Source organism: Pan troglodytes, chromosome 19 (genome assembly GCF_028858775.2).
Source record: "Pan troglodytes isolate AG18354 chromosome 19, NHGRI_mPanTro3-v2.0_pri, whole genome shotgun sequence".
Lineage (NCBI taxonomy): Eukaryota > Metazoa > Chordata > Mammalia > Primates > Hominidae > Pan > Pan troglodytes.
This window is the reverse complement of record NC_072417.2, coordinates 16,341,102-16,361,423: the sequence shown is the minus strand read 5'-3', so window position 1 is coordinate 16,361,423 and position 20,322 is coordinate 16,341,102. Positions and strand designations below refer to the sequence as shown.

General features: G+C 40.5%; 1 long non-coding RNA gene across 1 annotated transcript in view; it reads right to left on the bottom strand.

Moving 5' to 3' along the window:
- LOC107969125 (uncharacterized) overlaps positions 1 to 20,322 on the bottom strand; it is a 159,842-nt gene that overhangs the window by 84,943 nt on the left and 54,577 nt on the right. Inside the window, exon 2 of the long non-coding RNA XR_001710727.3 lies at positions 10,302 to 10,370. This is a non-coding gene — a long non-coding RNA (uncharacterized LOC107969125). The remainder of the gene's footprint in view (positions 1 to 10,301; positions 10,371 to 20,322) is intronic.

Genomic DNA, 20,322 nt, shown 5'->3' with positions numbered 1-20,322 from the left:
GCCCGTAATCCTAACATTTTAGGAGGCTGAGACAGGCGGATCACGAGGTCAGGAGATCGAGACCATCCTGACTAACATGGTAAAACCCTGTCTCTACTAAAAATACAAAAAATTAGTTGGGCAGGGTGCAGGTGCCTGTAGTCCCAGCTACTCGGGAGGCTGAGGCAGGAGAATCATTTGAACTCCAGAGGCAGAGGTTGCAGTAAGCCAAGATTGTGCCACTGCACTCCGGCCTGGGCAACATAACAAGACTCGATCTCAAAAAAAAAAAAAAAAAAAAAAAAAGCAAAAGCACCAAATAGATATTATAAGCTAAAAATACAATGATTAAAATTAAGAACTTGAGACACAAATGAAGAGACAATTAATGAACTGAAATATATGTTAGGTAAAATATTTAGAATGAAGTGCCAAAAGACAAAGAGATGGAAATTACAGAAAAAAGAGTAAGAGACATAGGGGATGTGTTGAGAAAGACTGACATGGGTTTAACTGAAGTCCCGGAAGGAGAGTAAAGAGAATAGGTTGGAAGCAATATTTAAACAAGTAAAATGGCTTTAAAATCTCCAAAACTAGTAAAATAAATTAATCCATGGATTCAAGACCCCAATGGCTCCTTGGCAAAATAAATAAAAATAAATGTATTCCCAGATACATCACAGTGAAACTGCATAAAACCAAAGACAGAGAGAAAATCGAAAGGTATCACTTCTAAGAAGAAACAGTTAGACCTACAGCTGACTTCTCAACAGCAACAGTGGAAGACAGAAGACAGAAGGGTGGTATTTCCAATGGACTAAAAGAAAATACTGCCAATCTAGAATTCTATACCCAGTGAAAATACTTTTCAAGAACAATTTGAAATAAAGACATTTTTAGAGCAGCAAACGACCAAGGGGCTTCACCACTAACCAATTTGAACTAAAGAAAATACAAAAGGAAATGATCCCAGATGCAACAGTGCAAATTAAGAACAAGGAATAAAAAAAAATGGTAAATATATGGATAAACCAAAATGAACAGAGTTTATTTTAAAAACTAATAATATTCCCTGTGAAGGCTTAAATGCATATAGAATTAAAATGCAGAACAACAGCACATGAGCCAAGAGAGCAGAACATGGAATAAAAGTATTCTGAGATCCTTACCCTGTTCAAGAGGAAAGTAAATGTACCAACTGATACTAGACTTCGATAAGTCAATAAAGCATATTGTTATCTAGAGAGATCATGGCAGGAGAATGGTATGAACCTGGGAGGCAGAGCTCGCAGTGATGGTGCCGCTGCGGTGGCAGTGAGATTGCGCAACTGCACTCCAGCCTGGGTGACAGAGAGAGACTCTGCCAAAAAAAAAAACAAAAAACAAAACAAAACAAACAAAAAAAAACTGTAGAAGAGTATATGACTTCCAACCAACAGAGGAGTAGAGGTTGAATCATGTATGTATGACTATCCTCAAGAAAATGCCAAAAGATAGGTCAGGTGCAGTGGCTCATGCCTGTAATCCCAGCCTTTTGGGAGGCTACGGTGGGTGGATCACATGAGGTCAGGAGTTCAAGACCAGCCTGGCCAACATGGGGAAAACCCACCTCTATTAAAAATACAAAAATTAGCCAGGTGTGGTGGCGCGCACCTGTAGTCTCAGAGGCAGGAGGCAGGAGAATCGCTTGAACCTGGAGACAGAGGTTGTAGTGATGGTGCCACTGCATTCCAGCCTGGGTAACAGAGTGAGACTCCATCTCAAAAAAAAAGAAAAAGGAAAAAGAAAATGCCAAATAATAGAAAATGAGGGAGGATTTGCCCAGATAGATGTTAGAACAAAGATTACGCACATATTTATTTAAATGATGTGGTGTAGGCATACAAATAGCGGAGTGGATTATGTTTATTTTTATGTCCCCCCAAAACTTCCTGTGTTGAAACCATGGCCCCCCGAATGACAGTATCTGGAGCGGGGACTTTGGGAGGTCATTAGGTCGTGTGACTAGAGCCGTCATGACAAGATTGGTGCCCTTATAAGAAGAAACAGCAAACAGCCTGATTCCTTTCTCTGCTCTGTGCCATGTGAGGACACAGAAAGAAGACAACCATCTGTGGACCAAGAAAGTACCTTTTCCTCAACAAAATCTTATTGTGCAGACACCCTAATCTTAGACTTCCCAGTCTTCAAAACTGTGAGCAAGAAATTTCTGTTGTTTAAGTCACCTAGCCTATGGTATTCTATGATGGCAGCCTGAACTGACTGAGATAAATAGATACACGGATCACAGGAATGGAATCAAATCTACAGTTTTGTGTATATATGGCAATTTCATCTACAATGACTACAGTAATGATATAATAAGGAATTAGAAGCTGTTCTAAGTGCATTTATTATTAGTGGCAAAATATTATTTGCTATAAAAGCATTTCGAATTCCTAGGAAAGAAAGAACTATTCAATAAACAGTTTAAAGAAAACTCCATATCCATTTGAAAAAAATAACTTAGATACATAACTTGTACCATACAAAAAATAAATTCCTGTTAGATAAAAATGCTAAATGTAAAAAAAAAAACTATAAAAGAGTTGGAATAAAACTATGACATAATTATTATAATCTTGGTATTGGAAAGATTTTCCTAAAACAAGACATATAACCCAGAAGCCATATAATAGAGGATTAACATTTTTAATCTCATAAAATTTTAAAACATTTTTGTTGAAAAATGGCACCTCAAATACAGAGTTAAAATACAAACAGCAAATAGAAGACATTATATGCAACACACTTACCTCACATAGAATTTATAGCCAAACTATATCAAGACTATATACAAATCAATAAGACACACAATAAAAATCAGACAAATGATATAAATAGGCAATTCACAGAAGAAAAATAGAAATGCCGATAATCATGAGAAAATGCACACCTTCCGCTAGTAATCAGGGAAATGAAAATTAAAACAATAATGAGATATGATTTTATACTCATTATATTGCCAAAAAATTAAAAAGATTGATAGTAACAAATATTAGCAAGGATGTGTGAAAACTGCTTTCAGATACTTGCTGGAAGCATTTGAGAACTTGTGAGGTCATTTGGAACCCATTAGGCGTCATCAACCAATGTTTAAATGGGCATTCCCTTTACCCTAGCAATTTCATTCCTGGAAACCCACCTGCGCACAAAGATATACATACAAAAGCAGTTTTTGTACCCTGGTTTGCTAGCACAAAACGCTGGGGGTTGGGAAATTTGTAGATGTGTATCAATAGGAGAGTGGCTAAAGATTGACATACTGTGGGACCATGGAATTCTCTGCATACATTAAAATAATGTAGTAGACCTTCATGAACTGACATAGAAAGATGCCCAACACTTATCAAAAAGTAAAATAAAATTGAAAAATAATTTGCATGGTATGGCACCATTTATGTTTATATTTTTCTTACACACACACACATACACACAAACACACACAAAGACATTGGAAGAATGGAACCCAAGGTGTTGATGTTGGTTACTGATATGGTTTGGATCTGTGTCCCCACCTAATATCATCCTGAACTGTAATCCCCAATGTTGGAGGTGGGGCCTGGTGGGAGGTGATTGGATCTTGAGGGTGGATTTCTCATGAATGGTTAGCACTGTCTACTTGGTGCTGTTCTCGTAATAGTGAGATCTCGCGATATCTCATTCACGGGATCACTATATACTTACAAAGTGTATAGTACCGCCTGCACCATTGTCTCTTGTTCCTGCTCTGTCATGTGTGACACCTCCCTCCTCCTTTGCCTTTTGCCATGACTGGAAGCTGCCTGAGTCCTACCCATGATTTGGGAGCAGGGAAGGAAACTGCTGGGTAAAGGAGGGCTTGGTCCCTGGCTAGGGCTCCACCCCCATGGATGTAGCTGAGGACAGGCGCTCCTGCCTTCCCGCCCAAATGTTGCATTTCCCAAGACCACCCTGGACCGCCAGGGGCCCATCCTGTGCCTATAAAAACACAAGACCCAGCTGGGCCGCCTGTAATCCCAACATTTTGGGAGGCCTAGGCGGGCAGATCGAGAGGTCAGGAGTTTGAGACCAGCCTGGCCAACATAGTGAAATCCCGTCTCTACTAAAAACACATTAAAAAAAAAAAAAAAAACACCTAGCTGGGCGTGGTGGTGGACACCTGTAATCCCAGCTACCTGGGAGGCTGAGGGAGGAGAATCACTTGAACCCAGGAAGTAGAGGTTGCAGTAAGCCGAGATTGTGCCACTGCACTCGAACCCTGGCAACAGTGCCAGACTCCCTCTCAAAAAAAAAATAAATAAATAAATAAATAAAATAAAAAACAAGACCCTGGCTGGGCATGGTGGCTCACACCTGTAGTCCCAGCATTTTGGGAGGCCGAGGCAGGCAGATCACTTGAGGTCAGGAGTTCCAGACCAGCCTGGCCAACATGATGAAACCCTGTCTCTACTAAAAATACAAAAAATTGGCTGGGCATGGCAGCAGGTGCCTGTAATCCCAGCTACTCGGGAGGCTGAGGCAGGAGAATCGCTTGAACCCGGGAGATGGAGGTTGCAGTGAGCCGAGGTCGCGTCACTGCACCCTGTGATATTGCTTCTAAAATCCAGGGGGAAGTGTATGACATTACTCCCAGTATAACAGTGGGTATACAACCACCCAAGGATACTGCTCCTAATATTCAGGGAAGGAGAAAATGATATTACTCCCAATATCGCAGAGAGTGTACAACCCTTCTGTGATATTGTTCCTGATATCCGGAGGGGGAGAGGATATTTAGCACAATATCGCAGGCTGTGTACCCAGTGATATTGTTCCTAATATCCAGGAAGGTAGAGGATGATAATCACCCCATATAGCAGGAGGTGTACACCCACGCTGTGATATTGTTCGTAATATCCAGGAAAGGGAGAGCCTGACATTACTCCCAATATCTCAGGTGGTGTACATCCCCCCGTGATATTGTACTTAACATTCAAAAGAGGAGAGGATGACATTACTCCCAATATCGAAGAAAGTGTAAACCCTCGTGTGACATTGTTCCTAATATCCGGAAGGCGAGAAGATGTTATTAATCCCCATATTGCAGAAAGTGTGCACCCTCCCCCCATGATATTGTTCCCATCATCCAGGAGAGAAGAGGATGATATTACATTCAATATCGCATGGGGTGTACACGCCCCCAGTGATATTGTTCCTAACTTCAATGTGGGAGAGGATGATATGACACCAAATATCGCAGGGGGTATAAACACTCCTGGGATATTCCTCTTCATATCCAGCAGGGGAGAGGATCATATTACCCCCAATACTGCAGACAGTGTACACCCGTCTGTGAAATAGTTCGTAATTTCCAGAGGGAGAGATGATACTACTCACAATATCGTAAACACGCTGTGGGTGCACCGCAGGTCGTAATATTCGGTGGGGGAGAGGAGGATGATATCACTCCCCATCTCGCAGGGTGTGCCCACCCCACTGCGAGGTGGGTGGTAATATCCAGGGGGGAGAAGAGGATGATATTACTCCCTATCTCGCAGGGGTTTTCCACCCCCCAGCGAGGTGGATCATAATTTCCAAGTGGAGGAGAGGGGGATATTACTCCCCATCTGGTAGGGGGTGTCCATATATTCTAATTATAGTTATAATTACATATATAATATATGTAATTATAATATATTATATTATATATAATTCTAAGTATAATATAATTACATATATAATTTTAATTATAATTAAATATATGATATATTATATATAATTACGTATATATTATATAATTACATATATTATATATTATGATTACATATATAATACATTATATATTGTAATTACATATGATATATTATAACATAAAATGTTATATATAATTACATACATTATATTATATATAATTACATATATCATATATCATGTAATTATAATATATAATTACATATATTACATATGTAATTATTATATACTATATATAACATATATTATATCATATTAATATTTATATATTACATTATATATTATAGTATATATTATATATTTATATTATATAAAATATATTATATATTTATATCATATAAAATATATTATATATTATATAAATATATAATATATTATATAAATATATTATATATTTATATTATATAAAATATATTATGCATATATAATATATAATTTGTATAATATAATGTTATTATATTTATGAATATTATATTTATTAATATTGTTATATATTTATATTATATTAATGTTATATTAATGTGATATTTTATCATATTAATACAATGTGATATACTAATGATATATTAATAATATTTATTAATATTTAATCTGAGAGAGACTCTGTACCAAAACAACAAAAAAAACAAGACTCTTGCAGGCAGACATAAAGCTGCTGGACGTCGTAAGGAATACATCGGCGGAAGAAGACACAACCCCTGCTCGTGGAGAGCATGCTGGCAGAAGAGCAGGCCGCCAGGCACTGGCAGGCCGGCAGGCCATCGAGCAGAGGAAGGATGTGGAGTTTGGCCTGAGTGGTCAGAGTTGAGCCTGGCAGCCAAGCAGCCTGACTCCAAGGGAAAACCATCTGCCTTCTGACTCCCCCATCTGCTGAGAGCTACTTCTACTCAATATAAAACCTTGCACTCATTCTCCAAGCCCGCGTGTGATCCGATTATTCTGGTACACCAAGGCAAGAAACCGCGGGATACAGAAATCCCTCTGTCCTTCTGATAAGGAAGGGGCTCTACTTGAGCTGGTTAACACAAGCCGCCTACAGACCACACACTAAAAGAGCACCCTGTAACACACACGCACTGGGGCTTCAGGAGCTGCCAACATTCACCCCTAGACACTGCCTTGGGGTCGGAGCCCCACAGCCTGCCCATCTGTATGCTCCCCTAGAGGTTTGAGCAGTGGGGCACTGAAGAAGGGAGCCACGCCCCCATCACGTGCCCTCTGAGGGGGACAAGGGAACCTTTCCCATTTCACCCGGAAGCATATGCCGTCATGCTTCCTGTACAGTCTGCAGAACCATTAACCAATTCAGCCTCTTTCCTTTATAAATTACCTAGTCTCAGGTAGCCATGCAAAATTTGGCTAATACAGTTGCCCACAGGGAAGGGAGTATGAGTAATAAGTAAAGAAATGGCGACTTTCATGTATGAAAGTGATGTTTTGGCCAGGCGCGGTGGCTCACGCCTGTAATCCCAGCACTTTGGGAGGCCGAGGCAGGTGGATCACAAGGTCAGGAGATTGAGACCATCCTGGCTAACACGGTGAAACCCTGTCTCTACTAAAAAATACAAAAAAATAGCTGGGCGCGGTGGCGGGCACCTGGAGTCCCAGCTACTCAGGAGGCTGAGGCAGGAGAATGGCGTGAACCTGGGAGGCGGAGCTTGCAGTGAGCCGAAGTCGCACCACTGCACTCCAGCCTGGGCGACAGACAGAGACTCCATCTCAAAACAAAAAAAAAGAAAAAGAAAAAGAAAGTGATGTTTTGCCCAAAACTGAGGTGGAAGCAAATTGTGTGTTCATCGTCTTTGAGAGCAGGCTGGAGATATGTTTTGAGAGCTTCAGTGAAAGGCCAGGCCCTGGGCCTGTGAGTGATACCTGAGGGTGAATGGGATATAAACCCTGTTGCTTGAAACATTCAATTAATAGGCCCAGATCAATTCGCTATCCTTTACTTCTCAGATCTGTGACTTGGTGTTTTTGATTAGCGAGTCATGTCTGATGGTGGTTCCAAATTATCCATGCCCCACCACTGAGAGGAACCCGATTTTTTTATGACCACGTGATGCCAGACAACAAGCTGTGTCTAGCTAGGTGACAACGAGGCAAGAAAGAAAGGTCCATGTCCAGCTAAGAGAGGCAAATCTCTCTCCCAGGATCTTTGAACAGCTCACTCCCTTTGCTACCTGTGTTAGAACCCTTCATTAATAAGCAATAAACCTTGACTCGCATTTGGAAATTTTAACTGACCATGGTTTGCTCTGTATTTAAATTTTATAAAGTAAGACTGTATTGAGGTAATACCTGTGAAATATATAGCTCCATAAATAAATGTCCCCCTAGTATAGCTTTTGATTGGATATTTTCTATCTCGGTGGATATTAAACAACTCATTTGGAAGCCTAGAAAACAATTTGATGCTTAAAATAGATTTTTATACTCAAAAAAATATTGAGATACTTCATATACTTTTCACAATTACTCTAATGAATGAAAGGGAATGAAGTGGAGAGAGGGTGGTGTGGAAATAAATGAATTTTCAGTCGTGGAGCACAAACTCAAAAACCATAGCCAAATTGACTCCCTGTGGTGCACATCTTTCAAGAGCCCTGCACATACAGACAGGGGGCCCTGGGTTCCAGCCACCAACCCCATTCCCCCTGCTCTCTTGAGAGGCCCCCAGCACCCTTTTCTCGCTGCCTCTGCTGCACTCTCCTGGCCAAACCCCAGCCTGCTCCAATCCAACTGTCTCACTTCTGCTCACCCACACCAGAGCAGCTAAATGTCACCCAAGAAAATCACTTCCAATGACCTGATTCTGATTTGTTACACTTTCAATTCATGACCACAGAATTCACTCAGAGACTAAGCCCTCTGGACCGCCCTCCCGTATTAATCTCTTGGGTTCACTCTGTGGCTGTCTTAGAAAACTGTTCTGTCGGCTATGCATGTAGGCTCACGCCTGCATTCCCAGCACTTTGGGAGGCCGAGGCAGGCAGATTGCCTGAGGTCAGGAATTCGAGGCCAGCCTGGCCAACATGGTGAAACCCTGTCTCTACTAAAAATACACAAAATTACCCAAGTGTGATGTAGGACGCCTGTAATCCCAGCTACTCAGGAGGCCGAGGCAGGAGAATCACTTGAATCTGGGAAGCGGAGGTTGCAGTGCGCCGAGGTAGCGCCACTGTACTCCAGCCTGGGCAAAAACAGTGAAACTCCACCTCAAAAAAAAAAAAAAAAATTAAAAAAAAGAAAGAAAGAAAACTGTCACTTCTCTCTCCTTTAATCCCCTCCCAACTGCCATTTTGGCCAGTGGGGGCACCTCATTCTCCAGGGCAGAAAGAAAAGGAAATAACAACAGAAGCTCCCTCCTGTTCCTAGGCCAACCCTGTGTGAGGCGGGTGCCCACTCTTGCTCCTGTCTTAATAGAAGATGCATCCCTGCTCCTCTCAGAGGCCCATGTGCCCTGGAGCCCAACCTTCCTTACCTTCTCCAGGCATTTACTCCTCTCTCATATTTTAAAAATTACCCTCAGCTCATTTTGCACTTCTGCTTGAAAGCCTCTGTGACTTCTTCTGTACTTAGAAAATCCACAACCCCTATGCTGGTGGCTGGGCAGTGGGGGGCCTGGCCTCTACCCACCTCTCCAGCCCAGCTCCTCCTGTCCTCCATCATCTGTTCAGTCCTTTTGGCTCCTTGAACAAGTAAAACTGTCCCTCACTACAGGGCCCTCATAGTGGACACGCTGTCCACAGCCCTGTGGCCAGCTTCTGAGTTTATCTGGAGCTGAGGCAGACTGTTCCAGCTCGCTGGCTGCCTCCCTAGACAAGAGCCTGGGTCTCTCTGCTTCTCAGCCTAAGGGTGTCCTCTCCCCCACAGAACGTGTCCAGCTTCCCAAATGCACAACCCATGAGCATGGAGAAGTGACCAGCCCTGGAGACAACCCTCAGCCAGTGGGAGATGGGAGTAAATAGATGCACTCCCAGTTCCCACCTCTCACTGGGATGATCCTGAGCAAGCGTCACCATTCCTCAGAGGACCCCCACTGGACTGAGTTCCTGCTCACAGTGATACCCCTTCACGAATGCACGTGTTATGGGCTTTTTTCCCCTTCCCTGTCTGTTTCCCACCTCCCAATTTGTGCTTTGTTGTTGTTTTTTTTTTTTTTCAGACAGAGTTTTGCTCTGTCGCCCAGCCTGGAGTGCAGTGGCGCCATCTCGGCTCACCGCAACCTCGGCCTCCCAGGTTTAAGTGATCAAGCAATTCTCCCACCTCAGCCTCCTGAGTAGCTGGGATTATAGGTGCATGCCACCACGCCCGGCTAATTTTTGTATTTTTAGTAGAAATAGGGTTTCACCATGTTGGCCAGGCTGGTCTTGAACTCCTGACCTCAGGGGATCCACCCATCTTAGCCTCCCAAAGTGCTGTGATTAGAGGCATGAGTCACCGCGCCCGGCCCAATTTGTGCTTCTTGAAATCACTTCCCAGGTAAACTACCAGCGCCCAAGTCCCTCTCATAGAGCCAAACTAGGATGCACTTTGACAATCTAAGATCCTTGTTTTCTGTCTCTCCTTACCAGCCTGTCAGGCTAGAGCAGGTCCTTGTTTATCTTGGTCATTACTGTGTCATCAGTGCCAGCACATTCCTGGAGATCAAAAAAAAAAAAAAAGTGAGTCAATGAATGAACAAGCCAAAACTGCTGAATGCACACAAGCACACCCACATGTACACAAAGTTTTGAAGAATCAAAGATTGAACATTCTCTGTCTAAGCAAGCACTGACACCAAAACCTGAGACACTCATTCTTCGTTCTCATCTAAGAGTTAACAGTTTCCCTGAGGCCTCCTTCTCCAAAGGCAATGTTACCCACTAGTTAACTTAAGCCTTTCAGAGGAAAAAAAAAAAATAGTTACTTGAGATTAACACTAGAACATGCTTCTATCTCCTGGTCTTTATCTCTTATCTTTCTTAGTCAAGTCATTCCCAACTTGCCCTTCAGTATAGATCAGTAATTCAGAGTGAAATCTCTAGAGTTAGACTCCCTGGGTTCAAACCCCAGCTTAGCCTCAGGTTTTTTTTTTTTTTTTTTTTTTTACCATTTGTATGATGGGGATAATAAGAGTACGATATCACAAGGTTACTGGGGGACTCATTGCATTAAAATATACAAAGTCCTTAGGACACTGTTGGCACATGGTAGGCACTATTCAGGTATTTGTCATTAGTTCTAGTATTAATGTCTTTTTTCCTTTTTTTTTTGAGACAGAGTCTCACTCTGTTGCCAGGCTGGAGTGCAGTGGCAGGATCTCGGCTCACTGCAACCTCCACCTCCCAGGTTCAGGCAATTCTCCTGCCTCAGCCTCCCGAGTAGCCGGGACTACAGGCGTGAGCCACCACGCCCAGCTAATTTTTGTATTTTTTGTAGAGATGGGGTTTCACCATGTTGGCCAGGATGGTCTCAATCTCTTGACCTCGTGATCTGCTCCCCTCGGCCTCCCAAAGTGCTGGGATTATGGGCATGAGGCACCGTGTCCGGGCCATCCTAGTGTTATCTCTTATTTCCCACCTTTGGAACCTGATATTGTGGACGCAGCCGTGTAGTCTGCGATCCCCCACCCTCAGTCTGTGGTTACCACTCCTTCTCCTGTCTTCAATCAGGACCTTTCACAAACAGAATCCAGGGTCCCAAGTGGAGGGCAAAGCCTCACTGAGATGTAAAACATCCCCTCCTTGATCCAAAAGCCTACCTCAGTCCCCCATCAACGGAGCTATGACGGTTAATTTTGTGTGTCCACTTGGCTGGGCCATGGTGCCCAGGTATTTGGTCAAACATTATTCTGGATGTTTCTGTGTGGGTGTTTTTGGATGAGTTTGACATTTAAATTGGTGGACTTTGAGTAGAGTGCCCTCCATGAGTCGGTGGGCCTCATCCAATCAGCTGACAGCCTGAATAGAACAAAAGATTGCTCTCCCCCAAGCAAGAGGGAATTCTGCCAGCAGATGGTTTCAGACAAGAACTGCAACTGTGGCTCTTTCCTGGGTCTCCAGCAGGATGGCCTATCCTGTGAATTTCAGGCTTGCCAACTTCCACTATTCATGCACCTATTCCTTAAAATAAATCTATATACTGTTGATCAAAATTAAGGCTGTTGAGGCTGAAATAAATTGAAAAAGCTTTAGCGGAAGTCAAATGTGAGCAGCAACCTGGAAAGACACACCAACGAATTTAGGTGTGTTCCAAAGTCTGTTACAAGTTGGAATGCCATTATAAGAACGTTTAGGAGAAGGGAGGGGGTCTTCTCATATCAGAGTTGCTCTTTTTTATTGGTGGGTTCAATTCAGAGGTTGCAATCATCGGCTACAGTTTACAGCATACTGGCCAAAATGTCCTACAGCAAGACAATCAGCAAAACTTCATGCATCAGAAACAAATCAGTGTCCGTTTCAGTGTTAATAGGTTACATATTAATCAGTACATCAAAAATTTGAGGAACTCACAATAAGATTTGAGGGACTCACAATAAGATTTGTTACTCAGAGGGGCCAGGCGCGGTGGCTCACGCCTGTAATCCCAGCACTTTGGGAGGCCGAGGCGGGCGGATCACGAGGTCAGGAGATCGAGACCATCTTGGCTAACAAGGTGAAACCCCGTCTCTACTAAAAATACAAAAACTTAGCCGGGCGTGGTGGCGGGCACCTGTAGTCCCAGCTACTCAGGAGGCTGAGGCAGGAGAATGGCGTGAACCTGGGAGATGGAGCTTGCAGTGAGCCGAGATCGCGCCACTGCACCCCAGCCTGGGCGACAGAGCAGGACTCCGTCTCGAAAAAAAAAAAAAAGATTTGTTACTCAGAGACAGGATGTAAGCCATGAATCATAAGACCTTTCCCAGGTGGTTAATTTGGAAGCCTGCCAAAGGTGACCTGTAAGCTATCATTTCCCCTTTTTGATCAAAAATCTTCCCGTGGAAGCACTGATGATAAATCTCCACTTAGGTTAGAGTGATAGACATTCTTTATCCCTAGGCACTGAGAAGGCTCATTCCCAGGAAGTCTCATCTCTCAATGCAAAGAAAGAACCTTGTTATTGCAGGCAGGTTGTTAGCAACATGGGGCAGAACATGACACAAGGCTATGTGCTGTTTTCCTGAATAATGAATCACATACAGTTGCTGGGTGATATTATTTTGGCCTTAGCTGTTGAGGAATAGTTTCCATATTCTGGAGAATTTGGGTAAAGAGAAAGTAAGTGTCTTAATTTTGTTCACAAAAGCATACTTTACCCAATTGTTGTAAGGTGGCTCAAAAGAAGGAAAACTTTTTGACGTTGGAAAACAGAATATAAAAAGAATTAGCAATTTTTTTAAAAGTCATAAAAATCATTTTAGTCCTCTATGAGTGCTATGTAATTCTTATTTTGTTTGATGTTGGGTTAGTGATCTTGATGTACAACTTTTTATGGAAGTTTTTATTTAGTCTATTATTCTTAAAGTTATCGGAAATCTGTATTCTAGAGTTCTTGTTAGAGTCTCTTCCATGGAAAGCAGTTTTGGAGTATAGCTGATTGCAAATGTTTCTAGAGAAGATTTCAAAACAATAGCTCTGGCCTGTAATCCCAGCACTTTGGGAGGCCGAGGCGGGTGGATCACTTGAGCTCAGGAGTTCGTGACCTGCCTGGGCAACGTGGCAAAATCCTGTGTCTACTAAAAATACAAAAAATTAGCCAGGCGAGGTGGTGCACGCCTATAATCCTAGCTACTCGGGAGGCTGAAACAGGAGAATCGCATAAACCTGGCAGATGGAGGTTGCTGAGAGCTGAGATTGCACCACTGCACTCCACCCTGGGTGACAGGGTGAGACTCTGTCTCAATTTAAAAAAAAAAAAAAAGCTATGATCACAAAAACTTTGAATAACCATAGGTTAAATCTGATGAAAATTCCCAATTGACAAAGAAATTTAGTTATTTCCATTGCATGTAACATTTTAAGATAACAACCACAACTATGACTGACAGTGTCATATCAGGACCATTAGACTTTTATAAATTTTATATAATCTTTAGAATACTCATATTAATAACATGTCCATATAATTTTAGAAAAAATTAACAATCGAAATTATGACTGATAACATATTGGGTTTTTATAATTTACATACTTTTTGGAACATTTATATCAACAACATACCCATAGATGTAACTGAAGGAAGATCTAGTATCATTTATTATTTGTCATTGTTTTCCATATAATTTACCAAATACATATATTAGGTCAAAAACTGCAATTACTTTTGCACCAACCTAATATTTAATCCAAAAAGACTTAATTTAGGATTTTCACCCTTGGAAAATATGTCAGATATGTCAGAACTTTCAAAACATTGGAACAAAACAAAATTACAGGTCATTGTCTTTGTAAAATAATAGTTATTTATTTAACCAGTGTGACAATCAAAAGACCTCAGGGGCCATACAGAAAGTTACATGAATGTAAAACCCTTAACCCATTTACAGCTCAGTTTTCCTAAGTAATCAAGAAACCTAATAAAGGCAACACAGGAATTATCTTGATAAAATGTAAAATCTTTGGTTTTTCAGTCAGCTACCAAAAAGGTAAAGAAAAACCTCCTGTGGTGTGATTGCTTCTCCTTATGAGAAGCCAATTTAGATAACCTGGAAGCCAAGCCTGAAGAAAAGGATATTTAAATTTAAACAGACACAGACACAGGAAAAGTGTTTCCAGGGTGATGAGTGAACACTGCATCACAGAGGAATGTAAACAAGAAAACCATTACCTTGACCAGGGGAATACATGGTTCTTTGTATGGGAAGTCTCCAAATTACATTGACCAATTCAGACACATCAAGAAAAGCCAAGAGAATGGAATCAAGTTACACTGGAGGAAAACATTGCTTTTCTAGAACTTCAAGATAAACATTTCAGCAGCAGGCCACAACATCAGAATTAGAACTAGAGAAAAAAGTTATAGGAATGGATGAAAAGGTGGAAAGAGTTATCACCCCAGCCAAGCAAAAAGATATATCTTTCCAAGAGGAGGAAAAACAGAAAGCAATGATACATGACCTGCAAATTACATGTAGCCGAGCACAGCAAAAGTTGAACTTGCAAAATATAAATCTCAGAAGTTTCAAAAAGAAAAAGATAACATAATTAAAAATCAAAACCTCTTACAATGTCATTAAGAGCGAATCAATACTTTAAGAAAACCTTGTTCCAACATAGGGGACCAATCTTTAGAAAGACTTATAAATAACTTCCTTTTAATTATAGCCAACTTAAACACACACAAAATTTCTTTCTTAAATTCTCTTTTCGTGAACCTGATACAGACCATTTATGACATGCTTACTTTATCCTACACTTCCTTTTTCTTAAATACCAAGTCATTTTACTTTAGGACAAAAAATTATTATTCAAGATTTTTTCTCACACAAAATTATTTTTTCTTTAACCTTACTTAATAAAAATATATATTTATGTCCACAACTTTCTTCACATCTCTCTCTCTCTCTGTCTTACTTAATGGTTCCTTTCTATCTTCTTATATCTTTCTCCTAAATCTACATTTTGAATCAACTTTTAAATAACCTCCACATTAGACAAAATTATTTTTTCTCAGTAAAGAAAACATTTTATCCCTTTTTATGTTTTTTCTCTTAAAAAACACATCTTGCTTTTTAGGTACCCTTTATATACAGAATTATACATATTATTTAGAATTTTTATTCTTAGCAACCTTACATTTTGGTGAAAACCTAGGAGGCAAGAAATCTTGAATCATCTGTCACATATCAGTAGTTTATAGATGAAAACCATTTGATAATTTTTAGAAACATGTTTCCTTCTAACATAATTTTTTCTTAATTGGAAATAACTCGGACGTTTAATAAGTAGTTATTATTTAATTTAACACAATTTTAATATTTCAAAGTACATGAAAATTTTATGTATAAGCACTTTATCCCATTTACATTTAATTAAGTTTACCCAGATTATGAGAAATGAGATATTTGACAAACCTAGGCATTATTTCAACTTATTTCTATGTTAATCATTTTCACAGCTTATGAAGATATTTCTATTTTACCAATAACTTTAAAGCTATCTTGTTTATTAAAGATTTACTTAAGTCACATGAACTTGGGGAATATTGGGGCTAATTTATGAGTGAAAAGACAAGTGGATCCAAATTATATCTCTGACAAAATTGGGACCTGTTTACATAAATAAACTTTGTTTGCCCCAATAGATAATACAGTGAAGACTCTGAACTAAAATTTTGGAAATAGCAGTTTCCATGGCAGTTTTATATTTTTAAGAATCTCTTTCACTTCTTTTTTTTTTTCCTTTGGTTTCAGATGAATTTAGGGTTACATTTTTAATGTTTAGCCATTATCTAGAACTGGCTGAATTCTAGAAGAAAAACAAAACCTCCAAGCAACCTTGAATTAGTAATACCAGTAGCAGTGAGTTTTATCTCAAAACCAGTAGAAAACTCAGCAGAGTCATAGTAGGCAGCAGAAAAAAATAGAGAAATAAAGAACTTAGAAGATTCTACATACTAACGTTAGAGTTGCAGGGTTTTGGAATAACGACTATTTGAGTTCTGAATTTTCCTTGAAGTAACTTGCCCATCAATTTACAAATGTGCACAAGAATGGGCCATAATATGTAGCCAGCTGGAGGCCTAGAAAACCTGGCATTGCCTCAACGGTTGAGAATCCCAGAGTGTTTCTCATTAACAAAGTTTAGGGATAAAAAATTGTTTTAAAAAAATCTGTATTTTTTAATCTCAGCAGTTTTATTCTCATTCTGTAGTTGTTTCATTTGCTTCTTTTGTTTCGAATTTAAATATATTTCCCCCTTTTAAGAGAAGAAAATGTGAGCATTGTGAAATTCCAAAAATCTCTGCCTAAGAGATGTAGAAAGCCAAGGGAACAAGCAGAAAGGAATGAGTTCAGATCAGAGGGGCAGAAGAAGGGGGAGCAGGTGAAGGTTACAAAGCTTTTAGGTGCTATTGGAAGTAAGTCACCCATTCAATTTGTTTGGTTCTAAAGCCAGCTTTTTCCAATTTTGTGTTTAAATAAATCATTTTAGACATTTCAAACAAATTCCCATTTTGGCTGTTGCTGCTTATGACCATCCCGAGTTAGGTTGATCCACTTACCTAAGTACTGGCAAGGACGAGGACCATAAGGATTACACATAAAACCAGCTGGTGCAACTAGAGGACCCACTTCCCATCTTGGTTGTTTTGAGTGAGACAAGCTATGTAGTGGAGCAAGAGTGCCCTCACGCAATCAAAAAAGGAGAACGCTAAGGAAAGGTGGTCTCACCCCAAACTCCCAGGAAACAATTCACAGAGCTCCTATTCTCCCTTGCCGTAGTACTCAACAAAAACCTTTACCTCGTATTTGTAGCAGTAACTCTTATTCTGAGAGTGTCCTCCTATGACCTAGCCAAGGAGGAAATCAGATTCAATAAACCGGAACTTTTACTAAGACAAGAAGTTAATTGATTTCAGGAGGAACTCATTTGTAGACCTAGCAGGTGCATCCAAGTTCAAAAATGCAATGGGTTCATTGCCAGTTCCTGCCCGAAGGTTGGAAGCTGCTCCAGGTGGTCCAGGGAGGTCACTCTGAAATCCTGCCAACTATGCCATTTTGTCAACCAAAATTAAGGTTGTTGAGGCTTTGGAAGGCTTGACAAAGGCTTACTGGAAGCCAAATGTGGGGAGCAACCTGGGAAGACACACCAACAAAGTCGGTGTTCCAAGGTCTGTTTCAAGCATGTTCCAAGGTCTGTTTCAAGTTGTAATGCCTTTACAAGAAAGTTTAGGAGAAAGGAAGGCAGCTCCACATATCAGAATTGTCATTTTTTTATTGGAGGGTACAAGACAGAGGTTACAATCCTTGGCTACGGTTTACAATATACATGCTAAAATGTCCTGCACACAAGACAATCAGTAAAATTTCATGATTCAGAAAGAAATCAGTGTCCTTTTCAGTAGCAGTAAGCTATGTATTAATAAATGTATTAACAGTTTGAGGAACTCACAATAGGATTTGAGGGACTCATGATAAGATTTGAGGGACTCAGGGGCCTGGCACGGTGGCTCACACCTGTAATCCCAGCACTTTGGGAGGCTGAGGGGGGCGGATTACCTAAGGTCAGGAGTTCGAGACCAGCCTGACCAATGTGATGAAACTGTCTTTACTAAAAAAAAAATACAAAAATTAGCCAGGCGTGGTGGCGGGCACCTGTAGTCGCAGCTACTCAGGAGTCTGAGGCAGGAGAATCACTTGAACCCGGGAGGCGGAGGTTGCAGTGAGCCGAGATCATGCCACTGCACTCCAGCCTGGCGGACAAAGCGAGACTCCATCTCAAAAAAAAAAAGATTCTTTAGATTCTTTACTCAGGGACAGGATGTAAGCCATGAATCATCATGAGACCTACCCCAGGAGATTGATTTGGAAGCCTGCCAAATGTGACCTGTAGGTTACCAACATCCATATCTAATCTGTATCCACATACCATTAATCCTGTCAACTAAGATATATCTATATCTAACCCTATAGCTATATCTACGCCCACATCCTATCAGTTCTGTTTCTTTGGAGAACCCTAATACAAGAGGCAACCTGAGAAAGGAGCTCTGCCCCCCCACGGAAGGTGAATACTGAAAAAGATACCATCATTCATCTCTTCTCCCTACACAGATCATCATCTGGCCACTGATGTTTCAGTCAAGTGTTGAACCCATGTCCCTTGCTTTCATATTTCTCCAACGGAAGTATTTTTTTATTATCTTAACTACTGTCACATGGACATATTAACTTTAAATATTTTGTGACGAAGAGGTCTCTTTTGGAGAATGTTCTCAGAGGGAAAGACTGCGTCTGCCTGCTTCTCTCCCCTCCTGCCTCCTTCTTGGTTGATTAGCCTTCATCTCATGATCTTCCATTCTGGCTCCCCATGGTAATATGCCCATCCTTAATTCTAAGCAGAGACACCCTTGCTCACTCAGTTTCATGATGAATTGATGAGTGACCCTGTTTCACCAAGACACCAACACTACAAGGGTAACTTTCTAGCACTTGCCTCAAAACAACTCCTCCTGCAGCCTATGGGACCGTCACAAAGCTATCCAATGACCCCTCCTCTTTCATCCAGACTTTTGTCTAGACTGAAGTCACTGCAGAACAGCCCAGAGTCAGAGTATACTTCATTGTCCTTGCCCATAAATGCTCCACCTGAGTTTTTAAAGTCTCCTCGCCCATCAGACCTCACTCCCTTCCCCCCAAAGTCTTCAATGCTCTTCTTCTGAGATGCTCCTGAACGGTGTTCCTGAACTGTCTTCATGTCCCGAACTCCAGGTTTATTCTGCTTGTATTCTTCATGTAAATTTGATCTTACTGAACAAAACATAATCTTAAACCAATTCCAGTAATTGCCCCCATTCCTCTCCGAAAGTTTCCAGCATTAGGTTGTGCTCATAGCACACCAACAGTGTCTGATACGCAGCTCAAGAAATATTCATTGAATAGATGAATACACTCGTCGCCAAAACCCTTCTGGTTGACACTGATTTTAGCAGTTAAATTCTGACATGTCTAGGCATGATTTTTTTATTCTCTTTCAGGCTTGCTAAGATTCATGAATTTGTAAATGTATGTCCTCATCTCCAAACTTTGGAAGATTTGTGTGGTTATTTCCTATCATGGTTTTTATCTGGTTTTCTCCTTGGGACTCCAATTATTTATAAGTTAGAGAGTTTTATATTTCCCCTATAAGTCCCTGAAGCTCTTCTTTTTTTTTCATCATTTTTCTTTTTTCCTCAGATTTAGTCATTTGTATTAATCTGTCTTCAAGTTCACTGACTCTTCCGTCACTTCCTTTCTGCTAATAAGTCCACCTAGTGAATTATTTATTTTATATAATTGTTTTTTAGTTCTAGAATTTGTATTTTGTTCTTTTTCTATAGGCTCTATATTTCTGTTAAGATTTCCCTTTTTTAAATCCATTATAACCACGTTTCCCATAACTGTAATACAACTACAGTTGTAGTTGCTTTAACTCCTTTGTGTGATAATTTCAGTCTCTAGGTCATGACCTCTATTGATTGTCTTTTCCTTTGAGAATTGGTCCCATTTTTGTGTTTTTTCATACGTCAAATACTTTTGGATTATATCTTAATTTTGTGGATTGTTACATTGTCGAGACTCTGGATTCTGTCATATTACTCTAAAGAGTGTTAATGTTTTTATTTAACAGGCATCGAACTTGTTGAGTTTCAAACTACAAACTATCTCATCTGAAGTGGGCAGCAGATCTAATTTCATTTCAGGTGTTTTGGCCTTAGCTGCAAGCTTCTTTGGGTCTGCACCATGCATGCACAACTCAGAGATCAGCCAGAGACTTGGGTAGAATTTATTCACAGAACTTGGGGCTCTTTTCTCTGCTTATTTCCTTTCTGGAATTCATTCCCTCATTTTCTAGCAGCTGTCCTCTGTCTCTGTCCTCTGGTTCTTCAGGCCAGAAAGAGAGTGGGCTTTCTATCAGAATATTCGATGCTCTG